Source organism: Aethalodelphis obliquidens, unplaced genomic scaffold (assembly GCF_003676395.1).
Source record: "Aethalodelphis obliquidens isolate GAN/ISIS:26980383/991018 unplaced genomic scaffold, ASM367639v1 scaffold55, whole genome shotgun sequence".
Lineage (NCBI taxonomy): Eukaryota > Metazoa > Chordata > Mammalia > Artiodactyla > Delphinidae > Aethalodelphis > Aethalodelphis obliquidens.
Window position 1 is genome coordinate 11,302,025 of NW_020837999.1, and position 16,214 is coordinate 11,318,238.

At 40.9% G+C, this 16,214-nt stretch overlaps 1 long non-coding RNA gene and 1 pseudogene across 1 annotated transcript in view; both read right to left on the reverse strand.

The window, feature by feature from the left end:
* Positions 1–16,214, reverse strand: part of LOC113609242 (uncharacterized) — a 140,882-nt gene that overhangs the window by 89,082 nt on the left and 35,586 nt on the right. The window lies entirely within an intron of this gene.
* On the reverse strand, positions 13,234–14,186 carry LOC113609241 (PSME3-interacting protein pseudogene; annotated as a pseudogene).

Below are 16,214 nucleotides of genomic sequence, written 5' to 3' on the forward strand. Positions count from 1 at the left end.
TTCAATATTTAGTAACAACCTATAAGGGAAAAGAATCTGAAAAAAATAATGTATGTATAACTGAATGACTTTGTTGTACACCTGAAACTAACACAACATTGTAAATCAACGATACTTTGATTTTTTTTAAAAAAAGATGGAAAGAAAACAATAAATAAGAAAGTAGGGGGAAAAAGTCTTCTGTGGATACTCTTGAGCTAGAACCTTCGGGGGCGCCGTTTGAGATGCAAGAGAGGGAGGGTGACAGCTGGCCTGTTTACTGCCCTCCTTTCTTCCTTTCCACTAATAACGGGTGTCTATTATTTGCAGGGAATGTTCTAGTCATTGGAAGTAGGACATCGAGCCAAGCAGTCAACGTCCATGCTCTCACAGAGCTTACATTCTAGGTGTGTGTGGTAGACACATATAAGAAAAAAACCACATGTGTAATGCATGTCAGGTGATACGAGTGATGAAGAAAAATAAAGGAGGATGAGAGAAAAAGGGTGATGGGGATGGGTGTGTGCTGTTTGAGAGACGGGGCCAGGGATGACCTCACTGGAGAGGTGACATTTGGATAGAAACCTGAATGAAGTGAGGGAGAGAGCTGTGTGTGTTTCTGGCTAAAGTGTGTATCTCTGTTAAATGAGGGTCTTGTTCTCTGTGGAGGTGGTCTGGTCTAGCAGGGTGAACAGGGCTGGAAATACTCTCCCATTCATGAATGACAGAGAAATATAATACATGATATATATATATATAATACATGTGCTATTATAGTATTATAATAAATAATTATATTAATTATGTGATATAATACATTATCATATGTTATGATGATATATTATTATATAACATGGTAGTGCTAAGATTTATTTATTTTATTGGAGTATAATTGCCTTACAGTGTTGTGTTAGTTTCTGCTGTAGAACAAAGTGAATCAGCTATGTGCACACATATATCCCCATATCCCCTCCCTCTTGAGCCTCCCTCCCCTGCCCCCAATCCCACCCTTCTAGGTCATCACAGAGCACCGCGTTGAGCTCCCTGTGCTATCCTGCAGCTTCCCACTAGCTATCTATTTTACACATGCTAGTGTATATACGTCAGTGCTACTCTCTCACTTCATCCCACCCTCCCCTTCCCCCCCTGTGTGGTAGTGGTAAGATTTAGAATAAAATACTTGAGCATTTTTCTCCCTTTGCAATTCCTGGATTTACCCTCTCTTCATTCAGTAGTGTGATTATATTGGGCAGGGATTTCCCAAAATACAGACAGCAGAGAATCAAATTCTTGGCTTTTGTGTTCCAAAATGGGCTGACTTCATTCTTATAATAATTTCCCTGTAAAAGTAAGTATAATTATGTCCATATTTTTGAGGCAAGAAATCAGAGGCTTAGGAATTCTTAAAGCAGAAACAGTGGTCTGAAAGGCCACGGTTTTGACTTGCAAGAGTCGAATCACTAAATAATCCGCTCAAAAACAACAGATTGTTAAGGGAAGCACTGAGCCACGAGGGGTCCTGGCTCTGGCCTGGAGACTAGTTGAGAGGGGAGTGAGATGGGAAGCAGGAGACCTGAGAGGCAAGGTCAGCGTCCCTGGAAAAGGGCTCCGTGTTGGCCTTCCCTCTCTGGGCTGAGATGGAGCCAGTGGCTGGGAGTCTGAGAGTCAAGGCCACCTTCTGCTGTAGGAGGCGGCCACCAAGCCTCTGCAAGGGGAGTAGAGGGAGAGAGAGGGTTTGCATAGCATCGCAACTGATGGGTCTGATGCTGCATTTCAGTCTCCTGCCTGGAAGGTCCATCAGGAGGAAGGGCTCTGATATCCTTTGGGGCAGCGAGGAGGGGTTCAAATGTGCTGAGTGATGGCCTGTGTACCTTGAAACCTGGATGAGGGAAAACAGAAAGACTCCTTGTGGACCAAGGACTGGAAACCAGATGGAGTCTGAGACTTTCCAGCAAGTGCCTGTGAGAACAGGTGCCCATAATGGAATGATGGTAGCATAAACAGCTGCCACTTAGGCATGAGGAAGATGGAGGAGGGGGATGTGGAAATGACTCTGTTTAAACTTGAAGTGAATACCATTTTTCCCTCAAGGGACTGGATTGAGATTTCTGCCAATGGCCAGAATCAGTGCATGAAATAGAAGTTGAGTCATAGAAGAGTAAACAGAGCTTTTTTTGTTGTTGCTTTTTAGGGGCACATTTGAATCCTGTAGTTTGCAAACTAAGCATTTTTACCCACTCCACTAATGTTGACAAGGTAGCAGACAGATATGCAGAGTTCTCTAGGAGATTTTCCAGCAGAAAATCCATTATCAGTCTTCGTGTCCTCTGAACCCAGAAAATGTGATCAATTCTCCTCTGCTGAAAAAATTGTGAGAGTTTCCTCAGGCTTAAAAGCCTTGTGGTTCAGAGAGGGAAGTCGGTCTCCTTCTTGCTGTTCTACAAATACTGTGATGTTATTTATACCTCATCTGACTTTAGCAGCCCTGCTCAGTCTTGTGCCTTTGAAATCCCAGGCACAGGTTTTTATGGGATGCTCTCTGTTAATATTTTCATTTTCATGGGAACCTCCAAGCCTGGTGTTTTGGAACAGCACAAAGGAAGTTTCAGGGTTAGAATCGAGTGTGGCCTCAGGGGCCAGGTGGGAAGAAAAAAGAGAAGTTAGAATCAGATAGATTTTGGCTTTGCCACTTGCTGGCTGTGTGACCTCTGGAAAGTTACTTTACCTTTCTAAGCCTCTGATTCATCACCTTGAGAATGGATATTTATACCCACTTTTACATAAATATTATAAAAAAAAAATGAGGTAGTGTATTAGTTTGCCAGGGCTGCCATGACAAAATACCACAGACTGGGTGGCTTACACAGAGGACACTTATTTTCCTCACAGTTCCTGAGGCCAGAAATCTGAGATCAAGTTGGCAGCAGGGTTGGTTTCTTAAGGCCTCTCTCCTTGGATTGCAGATGGTTACCCATCAGTCTGTGTCCTAACATTAATTTTTTTTAATTAATTTTTTTTAAATTGACGTATAGTTGATTTACGATGCTGTGTTTCAGGTGTATAGCAAAGTGATTCAGTTATACATACATATATATCTATTTTTTTTTCAGATTTGTTTCCCTTATAGGTTATTACAAAATATTGAGTACAGTTCCCTGTGCTATACAGTAGGTCCTTGTTGGTTATCTATTTTTTTTTAAATAATTCTACAGCATTTCTATTGATTTATTGACTGATGGATTGGCTGTGTCGGGTCTTCGTTTCTGTGCGAGGGCTTTCTCTAGTTGTGGCAAGCGGGGGCCACTCTTCATCGCGGTGTGTGGGCCTCTCACTGTCGCAACCTCTCTTGTTGTGGAGCACAAGCTCCAGACGCGCAGGCTCAGTAGTTGTGGCTCACGGGCCCAGTTGCTCCGCGGCATGTGGGATCTTCCCAGACCAGGGCTTGAACCCGTGTCCCCTGCACCAGCAGGCAGACTCTCAACCACTGCGCCACCAGGGAAGCCCAGTTATCTATTTTACATATAGTAGTGTGTATATGTTAATCCCAAACTCTGAATTTATCCCCCCCCCGCCCCTTCCCCTTTGGTACCCATAAGTTTGTTTTCTTTGTCTGTGGGTCTATTTCTGTTTTGTATATAAGTTCATTTGTATTGTGGGGTTTTTTTTGGTGGTTGTTGTTTGTTTTTGTTTTCACATATAAGTGATACCATATGATATTTGTCTTTCTCTGGCTTACTTCACTTAGTATAATTATCTCTAGGTCCATCCATATTGCTGCAAATGACATTATTACCACCACATTAAAAAGAATAAAATACCTAGGTGCTGGGAAAACTGGACAGCTACATGTAAAAGAATGAAATTAGAACACTCCCTAACACCATACACAAAAATACACTCAAAATGGATTCGAGACCTAAATGTAAGACCGGACACTATCAAACTCTTAGAGGAAAACATAGGAAGAACACTCTTTGACATAAATCACAACAAGATCTTTTTTGATCCACCTCCTAGAGTAATGGAAATAAAAACAAAAATAAACAAATGGGACCTAATGAAACTTCAAAGCTTTTGCACAGCAAAGGAAACCATAAACAAGACGAAAAGACAACCCTCAGAATGGGAGAAAATATTTGCAAACGAATCAATGGACAAAGGATTAATCTCCAAAATATATAAACAGCTCATGCAGCTCAATATTAAAAAAACAAACAACCCAATCCAAAAATGGGCAGAAGACCTAAATAGATATTTCTCCAAAGAAGACATACAGATGGCCAAGAAGTACATGAAAAGCTACTCAACATCACTAATTATTAGAGAAATGCAAATCAAAACTACAATGAGGTATCACCTCACACCAGTTAGAATGGGCATCATCAGAAAATCTACAAACAACAAATGCTGGAAAGGGTGTGGAGAAAAGGGAGCCCTCTTGCACTGTTGGTGGGAATGTAAATTGATACAGCCACTATGGAGAACAGTATGGAGGTTCCTTAAGGAACTAAAAATAGCATTACCATATGACCCAGCAATCCCACTACTGGGAATATACCCAGAGAAAACCATAATTCAAAAAGACACATGCACCCCAATGTTCATTGCAGTACTATTTACAATAGCCAGGTCATGGAAGCAACCTAAATGCCCATCGACAGACGAAGGGATAAAGATGTGGTACATATATGCAATGGAATATTACTTAGCCATCAAAAGGAATGAAACTGGGTCATTTGTAGAGACGTGGTTGGGTCTAGAGACTGTCATACAGAGCGAAGCAAGTCAGAAAGAGAAAAACAAATATCGTATATTAACACGTATATGTGGAACCTAGAAAAATGCTACAGATGACCCGGTTTGCAGGGCAGAAACTGAGACACAGATGTAGAGAACAAACGTATGGACACCAAAGGGGGAAAGCCACTGGGGGGGTGGTGGGGGTGGTGTGATGAATTGGGAGATTGGGATTGAGATGTATACACTGATGTGTATAAAATGGATGACTAATAAGAACCTGCTGTATAAAAAAATAAATAAAATTCAAAAATAGTTACAAGGATATATTGTACAAACTGGGGAACATAGCCAATATTTTATAATAACTATAACTGGACCATAACCTTTAAAAATTGTGAAACACTATATTATACACTTGTAACATATAATATTGTACATCAACTATACTTCAATAATAAAAAAATTTTAATTAAAAAAAAAAGAAGTAAGGCCCTTTTAAAATAGATAGCTAGTGGGAAGCAGCTGCATAGCACAGGGAGATCAGCTCGGTGCTTTGTGACCACCTAGAGGGGTGGGATAGGGAGGGTGGGAGGGAGATGCAAGAGAGGGGAGATATGGGGATATATGTATATGTATAGCTGATTCATTCTGTTATACAGCAGAAACTAACACACCATTGTAAAGCAATTATACTCCAATAAAGATGTTAAAAAAAAAAAAGAATACCTAAGAATAAACTTACCTAAGGAGGCAAAAGACCTAACCTCTTCTTATGAGGACACCCATATGACCTCATTTTACCTTGATTACTTCTGTAAAGGCCCTATCTCCAAATACAGTCACATTCTGTGTTATACTTGAAGTTAGGCCATTAACATGTGAATTTAGTGGGGACACAATTCAGCCTTTGGCCATACAGGTAGTGTATGCTCTACCGGTAGTGTATGAAAGGGCTCAGCACGCCCAAAATGCTCAATTAATGTGAATTCCTCTCACTGTCTCTTCAGGTTGCCCTATGAGACTCAGACTATTAATGAGATGTTTAGATCTACTCTAAAGAGATGTTCCCCTCTGAGGTTGCCCATGGGCAAGTGGCTTAGAGGCAATATACTGAATATAGGAGATTCAATAGTTTTAACAGAAAATTTAATTCCACTGATACTCTTTAGACGTTTGAATTTGAACCAAACCCATGATTTCTCCGATTCACTTCCGGACAATAATAACTAGCTAACAGGGTGGATATCAAAATTATAACAAAGCGATAGCTCTGAAAGTGCCTAGGACACTGCTTGACTTCTGTTAGGTGTGTCATCAACATTTCCTCAGTTGGACACGGAGGTTTTTGGTAAAGTCCTCAGTGTTAAACAAATGTGAGATACTATATTCTCCTGCTGCCATGACTTTTGAGCTCCACTTTGGGAAGTGGAAATACCCACAGGTTATAAAAAACCCAGATTTGCTTCTCTCTTTCATGCTGTTTCTCAGGCGACTGGCTCCCTAGATGTTCAGGGCTGGGTTCGCTCCCCCATAGGTACTACCTGAAGGGGATGATCCAGGTAGCTGCTGTTCTCCAAGGTTCTGAGGGAGGAACTGGGGTGCTTGTTCCTTCTGTTTTCACTCCTATTGTGTGGGAATCAGTGGGAGAGCCCTGCAGGCCTCCTCTCAGGTTTCTCTGTACCTTCTCCTAAAAAGACACACACAATGTTCCACGCCCCTAGTAACCAAACGTGCTTCAAGCTCCCATACTGACTGGCTTTCTTGAAGGCAGAGCCAGGTGTGGACTTCTCACCACAGGTGCCTGTCATCCCGTCTGACAAATGGTTCGTGCTCAGTGTTAACTCAGTGGATGCCACCTTTCCCCATTCTCAGCTGAATGGCCTTCACAAGTAGTAGAAATCCCTCTCGGGCTTTCATAGTTCCCAGAACCTTCTCCATCTCCATAGAGATACTGTCCTGGTGAGGGCTTCCCTCAGCTGTCTGATCCCCATGGGAATGGGGAGGGTTCATGGAAGAGAGAAATTTCAATTTGTGTGCTTCAGCAAGAAACTGCAGGGACAAGAGTCGGCCTGTAGTTGTCTGGTGATCTCATTTCTCTCCAAGCCAGCTCTTTTTGCTTTCTATTTTTGTTTTCTTTGTCCTCTGAGGCCTTACCCATCCAAATGCTCTTGTTATGAAGTCCAGAATGTGAGTCAAATGGCTGTTTTGGGCCCATAGGGGATTGCCTGCCCTTTCTTGATGGGAGATCAGCGTGGGGAATAAATCACAAATTCAGTTCTGCTTGGAAAGGCTGGCGTGGACATTCAGTGAGCAAACGCATTTGAAGGATATGATTGACCAGTCCCATTTGTTGAGGTTTTCCTTTACAGTCAGCAGAGATGCTTTTAGGCTCCCAGAACCATCTGGAAGGCCTAGTGACGTCAAAAGGAGAAAGATTTTATTGGATTTTTCCCTTCAAAGGAAAGTTTGGTTTATGTGTGGTATCCTAAATAGCACTTCATTTTTATTTTTAGAAAAACCTCATTGGGTTATAGTGATTCCTCTGTAGTGGTCAATATTGACTCTCTTGAGTAGACAGGTGATTATTTTAATTTGTTAGCACAGGGGAAGCCATTTTTCCCAAAAAGTTGGTTTAATTGAGGTGATGTTTACATGCTGCTATAGTGTACCTGGGGGAAAAAAACGGGTCCCGATGAGATTTCCTGACACATGGTATATACAGATTATTGCTGTAGCTGGGTGGCCCTGCTTCTGCTCCGGAAATAGGTGTCCTTATTCTGAAAAGGAAAGGGATTTATTCCTATAGTGATGACAGCTAAACAGGAGGGCATATTATGGCTCCTTGCAGACAACGAAGGATATTAATGGCTACTTTGCTTTTAATATATTTATTCCCTGCAATTACTCAGTGAGTCCTATCAATTTTCCAATCACAGGCATACCTCAGATATTATGGGTTTGGTTCCAGACAACCTCAATAAAGGGAATATCACAATAAAGTGAGTCACATAAATTTTTTGGTTTCCCAGTGCATATAGAGGTTATGTTTACACCATACTGAAATCTGTTCAGAGTGCAATAGAATTATGTCTAAAAAAATCAATGTACATGCCTAATTAAAAATAATTTATTGCTAAAAAATGATAGCCATCATCTGAGCCTTCAGTGAGTCATAGTCGTTTGTGGGTGGAGGGTCATGCCTCAATATTGATGGCTGCTGAGTGATCAGGGTGGTGGTTGCTGAAGGCTGGGGTGGGTGTGGTGATTTCTTAAAATAAGACAATGATGTTTGCTGCATCAATTGACTCTTCTTTTCACAAATGATTTCTCTGTAGCATCAATGCTATTTGATAGCATTTTAACCACAATAGAACTTCTTTCAAAATTGGAGTCACTACTCTTAAGACCTACTGCTTCTTTGTCAACTGTTTATGTAATATTCTAAATTCTGTTGTCATTTCAGTAGTCTTCACAGCATCTTCACCAGAGTAGCTTCTATCTCAAGAAACCACCTTCTCTGCTCATCTGATGCAATTCCTCATCTGTTAAAGTTTTTTCATGAGATTACAACAATTCAGTTACAGCTTCGAGCTCCATTTCTTTTACTGTTTCCACCACATCTTCAGGTACTTCCTCCACGGGAGTTGTGAAGCCCTCAAAATCATCCATGAGGATTGGAATCAACTTCTTCCAAGCCACTGTTCATGTTCATATTTTGACCTTTTCCCATGAATCATGAATTTTCTTAGTGGCATCTAGAATGGTGAATCCTTACCAGAAGGTTTTCAATTGACTTTGCTCAGATCCATCAGAGGAATCCTTATTTATGGCAGCTATCACCTTACAAAATGTATTTCTTAAACACTAACACTTGAAATTGAAATGTCTCCTTGATCCACGGGCTGAAGAATGGATGTTGTGTTAGTAGACATGAAAACAACATTCATTTCATTGTACATCTCCATCAGAGCTCTTGGGTGACCAGGTGCATTGTCAATGAGCAGTAATACTTTGAAAGGAATTTTCTTTTTCTGAGCAGTAGGTCTCAATAGAGGGGCTTAAAATATTCAGTAAACCATGTTATAAACAGATGTGCTATCATCCAGGTTTTGTGGTTCCATTTACAGAGCACAGGCAGAGGAGATTTAGCATAATTCTTAAGGGCCCTAGGATTTTCAGAATGGTAAGTGAGCACTGACTTCAACTTAAAGGCACCAGCTGCATGAGCCCCTAACAAGAGAGTCAGCCTGTCCTTTGAAGCTTTGAAGCCAAGCACTGACTTCTGTCTATGAGAGTCTTAGACGGCATCTTCTATCCAACAGAAAGCTAATTCATCTACACTGAAAGTCTGTTGTTTAGTGTAGCCGCCTTCATTAATTACGTTAGCTACATCCTCTGGATAACTTGCTGCAGGTTCCATATCAGCACTTGCTGCCTCCCCTAGCACTTTCATGTGATGAAGACAGCTTCTTTCCTTAATCCTCATCATTAACCTAGTTTCCTTGAAGGAACCTCTGCTAGCTTCAGACTTCTCTTCTGTTGCTTCCTCACCTCTCTCAGCCTTCACAGAACTGAAGAGAGTTGGGACCTTGCTCTGGATTAGACTTTGGTTTAAGAGAATGTTGTGGATGGTTTAACCTTCTACCCAGAACACTAAAATTTTCTCCATATCAGCGACAGGGCTCTTTATTTCTTATCATTCATATGTTCACTGGAGTAGCACTTTTAATTTCCTTCAAGAACTTTTCCTTCGCATTCACAACTTGGCTAATTGGCACAAGAGACCTAGCTCTTGCTCTATCTCAGCTTTTGAGATGTCTTCCTCGCTGAGCTTAAGCACTTCTTACCTTTTGATTTACAGTGAGAGATGTGTGACTCTTCCTTTCACTTGAACACTTAGAGGCCATTGCAAGGGTTACTCATTGGCCTAATTTCAATACTGTTGTGTCTCAGGGAATAGGAAGGCCCAAGAAGCGGGAGAGAGACAGGGGAAGGCCGGTGGGTGGAGCAGTCAGAACACACACAACATTTATCCCTTAAATTGGCTGTCTTATAGGGGCACGATTTGTGGTGCCCCAAAACAATTACAGTAGAAAATATCAAAGATCAATGGTCACAGATCACCATAACAAATATAATAATAATTTAAAATCTGAAATATTGTGAGAATTACCAAAATGTGATACAGAGACATGAAGTAAACAAATGCTGTTGGAAAAATAGCATCAATAGACTTGCTTTACGCAGGGTTGCTACAAACCTCCGGTTTGTAAAACGTGGAATAAATGTGAGGTGCAATAAAATGAAGCACAATAAAATGAGGTGTGCCTGTCTACAGATGAGGAAACCTGCTTAAATACCCACAGCCAGAATATAAAGGAACTGAAATTCAAACTTAGGTCTAATCCGATTTTAAAGCTTTTGCCCTTAAGTGCTACATTCTCCTGCATCTCAATTTAGGGGTTATCTAATCAGAATGTCCCTACAGTAGCTCTCAAAGTATGGTCCCGAGGCCAGTATTATTAGCATTACCTGGACACTTGTCAGAATTGCAAATTCTCAAGCTACCTCAAATGATTAAATCAGAAATTCTGGGGGCTCAAGCTTGAGTATCACTGCCCTAAAACATTCCAAACAGGTAGTTATATAACCTCTCCGTGTGGCTCTTACATCCCATAATGCAGTCATTCTCTCTGCTCTGCTTGTTTAACTGCACCAATCATTAGAAAGTTCTTCCTTATACTGGAGTATAATTTGCTTCTCTTCATTGTTCACTCTTTGGTTCTGGTTCTGCTGTTTGTCTCGTCAACAAAATAGCTGAATGTAGCTATTGAAACTCACATGATCAACAACAGGAAATTGCTAAGGTATTAAAAAGAGCTTGTCTGATGGAACATGTGAAGTTTGAATGCCAGCTTCCTTTTTTTGTACATTTACCACAGATGCTTTATTCTTTGTCTCACAAATAAGATAGAAGCGGAACATTTTTGAAAAGGGGAAAAAAGAAAGACTGAGGAGTCAGGGTTCAAGGCTCCGCTATGTCTTTAGGATATAGCCCTTCTAGTAGCTCTGGACCTGGAAGATGTTCTGTTTCCTCCAAAGTCATAGGTCAGATATAAAATCTCTCATGATGAGCAAAGCGGATCACTGAAACTTGAGGGCGTTTCAGAGCAGGGTGAGACTAGGTTGGTTGGAGTTGCTGTAGGTCAGAGTGGAAGGAGAGTTTAGAAGACCAGAAATCATATGTGATGAGCAGATGATTGCATCTTTGCCCTTGGAATTAAAGGTGAAGTTCATGTACTTCTTTCTTAACTTGGCTACCCCAGAAAACAAAGCTTCCATGCTATGGCTGCATTACATGCTATCTTGGGGGGGAAAGGAGTGAGGGGAAAGGGATGTGATTCAAGAATAGAGGGAAAGCCAACACAACAATGCGTCACTGAGTTATCTTCTGCTCCGTATGAGTACGTGCTTGATTCTGCTGGACCGGCTTTTCAAAGCTAGATTGTTATTCTTGGGGGAGAAAGAAAATTTATTCACTGGTTTCCATCTACCATCTGTTAAAAGTTCCACCCACAGAGTCTTAACTTCCCCAAACTCTGGGTCATGCATGTGTGGGCTCCATGTTGGGTCCTACACCATCCCATGCCTCATGGTCAATGGGATGGGAGGCGAGAGGCACTTGGCATAGGCATGAGATGAGGTACTGTCAGGTTTTACCTGTGTGAAATTGGTCAGAACCCAGGCAGAACTGATGGCCACAGTGGTGGCTAGAGCAAGAGTCAAGTGAGGCTGAGAGGCTCTGAAATTGCACAGAAGAGGTTTCTGATATAACACCCTTAAAGTAATTTTGAAAAAAAAAAGAACATCCTTTTACATTATAAGGTTGATGTCTAAATTTTTTTTGGTCATTAGTTTAAATAATGGCAAAGGATAGCATTCCTAGCTTATCATAAATGCTGATGAACATTTTAAAACAAAATTGGGTTCTGGTTTCAGGTATGATGACTAAGACTCTACTGGATGACCACTCAACTTCCATCCACGTAGAAAATAGCTGCAAAGTCTGGACCTAACACCAAATCAAACCAAACAACCAAAAAACCAGAAAATCAGTATCTGAAGGTACTGGAGAGCAAGTAGAAGTATACCAAGTCTGGTGGGAAGTTCATACTTGTTTGGAGAGGGAAGACTGAATTAAATAAATAAATTTCTGTCTCTGCGGCATTTAGCTTGAGGCTAAGTACAGCCTGCATGTGGCAACAGCACACGTGACAAAACTTGCAATCTTTCAGGCCTGGAGAATAAGAAAATTGAAGTTAGGAAACTTACTAACTTTAATACTAAAGAGCGTGGGTAAATTCTGGAAGGGAAGAACCAGAGTGGGGACCCCCAAATGCTATCTATCCACATCTCTGATAGGACTCCTGAACTACGCATGGGCAGAACAGACTCAAAGCAGCCAGCTAAAGATGAAAAAGATCTGAAGAGACCCAAGTTGCCATATAAGAAACAGAGTTTGCAATTCAAGCCCAGCCACGGAAAAATACCTGCTAAAACAAATTTCCTCTTTGGAGAAAAATAACAGAATCCATATTTTCCACACTATGGCATTCATAACGTTCGGCATAGAATTCCAAGTTACGTTTCGCATGAAGGAACACGGAAATAAAGCATATTCTCAAAAGAAAAGAACATGAAACGGATCAGACGCTGAGATTAAATGGATGTTGGAACTAACAGACAATGATTTTAAAGTAGCTATTATAATTATTCTCAATAAAGTAAAACAACGTATGTTTTTAATAAAGGAAAGTCTCAGTAAATACAAAATTATTGTATCATTCTTTTCACCATATCCATTTGAATTTTAGTATTATAGTGATTAAATATTAAAAAATTGCACAAACATTTCTTTTTTAATGGTCATAAATTTTACATTTTTTTCTCCTTGAAATAAAAATTTCATTTTACTAGTCCCACAGAATTTTATCTAAATATAAAATAATATGGTTCAAATATTTTGATTATTATCATAATTCTCTTAAAATGCATTTAAAATTTGCTTGTTTGTTTGTTTTTTTTTTTTTTTTTTTTTTTTTGGTAGTTTAGAATCTTTAGTCACACAACATCAAGAATAGGTTAGTTCCAGGGCAGTGCGCCATTCCATCACCTGAGACCTTCTCTCCCCCCTGCACACTCCACAACGCAGTATAATCAAACGGCGCCTTCACCTAGAATAGAATGTTTAAATACCTGTTCAATAACTGTCCTTGCTTCTTTGTGGTGTTGGGAAAGGAAAAAAAAGAAACAAAAACCAAAAAAACAAGAAAGCAACAGAACCCAAACCCTTTGCAAGCCGCTTGGTACCTATATTCCCAGGGCATTTTTAGTGGAGTTTCTCCTGGGCCCTGACCTCTGCCCTACTACATCAGTGAGGACAGAGGCCGTGGGACAGGTTTGGGCATCCGTACTGGAGTAGAAAGAGAAAACAAACACAAGTCGGGCCACAAGTGGATTCTGGCACATTTTTAGATGAGGTTAAAAATGTCATGGCGTGCACAGGGAGCAGGCAAAGGACTTTTCCATGGGAGGTAATGCCTGTAGGCAGAATAAACTGTCCAGCTACTCTTGGGGAGGAGCTCCCTGCGGTAAGAACAGAGGAACTAGGGGGCCTCGAGGAAGGTGTTGGCTCGGAAGATGGAGGAGACGATCTTGCCGGTGGCGTTGATGGTGCCTTCGCTGTCTGAGCTGGACTCAGAGTCGCCGCTCCCAGAGTAGGCGCCCAAACCTGGGAGGATGCCGATACATACAGCAGCGGAGGGGCGGTCGATGGAGGGAGGGACCACTCAGAGATGTGCTTCCACGAGACAAGCAGGATGGGGCTTATTGATTCTTGTCATCTGGGTCAGGGTCCGACTGCAGTCTTTTCACACTGTTGCCACTCTCTGAGCTCTTATGCTTCAGAGCTCCTGCCGACAGCTTTGCCTGGGAGAACTTGGTCTTGGTTTCTGTGGGTTTCACAGCCACTTTCTTCTCCACTTCCTTCTTGTTTTCTTGAGAAATTCCAACCTTGTTGAGATTACTTCTGTATTCCTTCAGTGCTTTCAGTTCTTCTCTTCCCTGCTTTTCTATTAGTTCCTGCTGCCGAGAAACCTCATCAAGGAAGTTGGTCTCATCTTCGTCTAAGCCTCTCACCATGTTTTTCAATTTGAACTGTTCTTCATACTCTTGCTGCTTCCTATCTTTCTGTTCCTGTTAGCCTTTCATACAGAGACCGAGGGTCATAAACCTCCTCTGGGCATAAACCTCCTCTGGGCATTCTCCTGGATCTTCAGGTTTTCGAACTTTCTCCCATTCTTCTTGCCTCCTTTTGTGCCGTTCATCTAATTCTGCCTCAGACACACAAACCTCTTTTTGATAACAAGGTTACCATCATCCCCTCCACCCATAATGGAACAATCAGTCTACCAGCGTGCAGGAGGCGAGACCCCCTCCCCTTGGCAGTGCCCACCCCAAACTGCCATCACAAGGGCCGCTCGCTCTTGAGGAAAAAGAAAAAGAAAGTAAAAACAGCCATTTAAAATTTTTGTTTCATGTACTAGCATAAGGTTCTAGGTGTTAAAAGTCTATTTTAAATTGAATCATTATTCTATATAGTATTACTATAGAATTGGTCAAAACAATGCAAGTATATTACACATTTTGATAGCTATTCAATGGAATAAACTTTTATTGCAAATGCATATCTTGATAAAACAGATGAGGTTATTTTATTTTTTCTGTTTGTTTCTGTATTCTTGGATGGATATTACTTACTGCTAGTGTAAGTTAATGTTTTTATTTTTTATAGGTATAAATATTGAGAAACTGCATTCATATAAGTAAGTGGATAGAACTGAAAGGGGGATTATATCAGTAGCAGTCAACAGTTATTGTTCACTAAAAATGATTCTTAATGAGCCATCAACTAACATCTTCCACTTTGTAGAAAGCAAAGAATTGGAAACCACCTGATTTATGAATATTCTTTTCCCTAGTTCATTAGAGACACTCACTTTCTTATCACAAACACAATATTTAATTGTTGCATTTTTAGTGCCCTGGGTTTGTTTTTTTTTTTTTTTTAACACTCTGGGGCAATGCATTGAAGTAAGTTTAGAATGGATGAGAGGTGAGTTTTTCTTTCATTAAGTTGGACAGGGATAATTAGTGGTCCAGGAAAACTCAGCTTGAGCAACCATGTTGTCACCCATATCAATGAGGAACGAGTTTAAACAGAAATTGAAAATCTAGAAACTGATCCTGTTGAAACTGGGCACTAATATGTACTTCCTGGAAACTCTTTATGTATGTGAATGTGTGCTCTAGTTTGCAGATCACTGATTTAGATAATCAGGGTGCTGGAAACCACCCACTGGTTAAGAGACCTCAAAGGGAGGGAGTTTAAGTTTAAGAATCAGTTTTGGTTTTCTTTTTTACCTGAAAAGGTGAGAAAGGATCTCAGACTAACACTAGCCAACAGATTAATGTGAAACAGGAAAAACTTGAGGTGGTACAGACTAACACAGTATCCAAAGGGCAGCTAACAACAGTGAAATCTTGGATTTCTCAAGGAGATGGAGAAAAAAATTTCTCATCTGAGCAGTGTAATGCAGTGAATACGTGCATAAAAATACAAAGAAACAAAGATGGAGAAGATCATCAGATGTGATAAAAGTAGCAGTACCAGCAGCACTTGTAGTTAAGGATAGAAAGTCATTTTTAGTAGATGCTGGATTTGAGTGAGTGCACTGGAGTCTGAGGAAGCCTGTGGAAATAGCCTACTTCTAGAGGTATTAATAATAACAGAACAAAACCATCAGTTTCAGGCAGGTTCAACTGAGGACTTACTTAAATACAAGGTGAAATAAGAAGCTATTTAGAACTGAAATAGTGATGGCACATGACTGAGTTCACTAAATGTAGTTACTTCTGACAGCACTGGTGAAGAAAGCAGGGTTCAGTCTTATGCTATCACATCCTTTCTACACCTGCCTCTTGCTGTGTCATGTGACCAAAGAGTTTAATGGAGATTAGACCAGATAATTGCTAAACTTCCTTCTAGTTCTAACATCCTATGGAAGAACACTCTGCAAATGTTCATAGCAGCATTATTCATAAAAGTAAAAAAGTGGAAGTAATGAATGGGACAAAAATAAAAGTGGAATAATGAATGGACAAATAAATGTGGTATATCCACTCAATGGAATATTCTTTGGCAATAAAAAGGAATGAAGGGCTTCCCTGGTGGCGCAGTGGTTGAGAGTCCGCCTGCCGATACAGGGGACACAGGTTCGTGCCCCGTTCCGGGAAGATCTCACATGCCGCGGAGCGGCTGGGCCCGTGAGCCATGGCCGCTGAGCCTGCGCGTCCGGAGCCTGTGCTCCGCAACGGGAGAGGCCACAACAGTGAGAGGCCCACGTACCGAAAAAAAAAAAAAAAAAAAAAAAAGA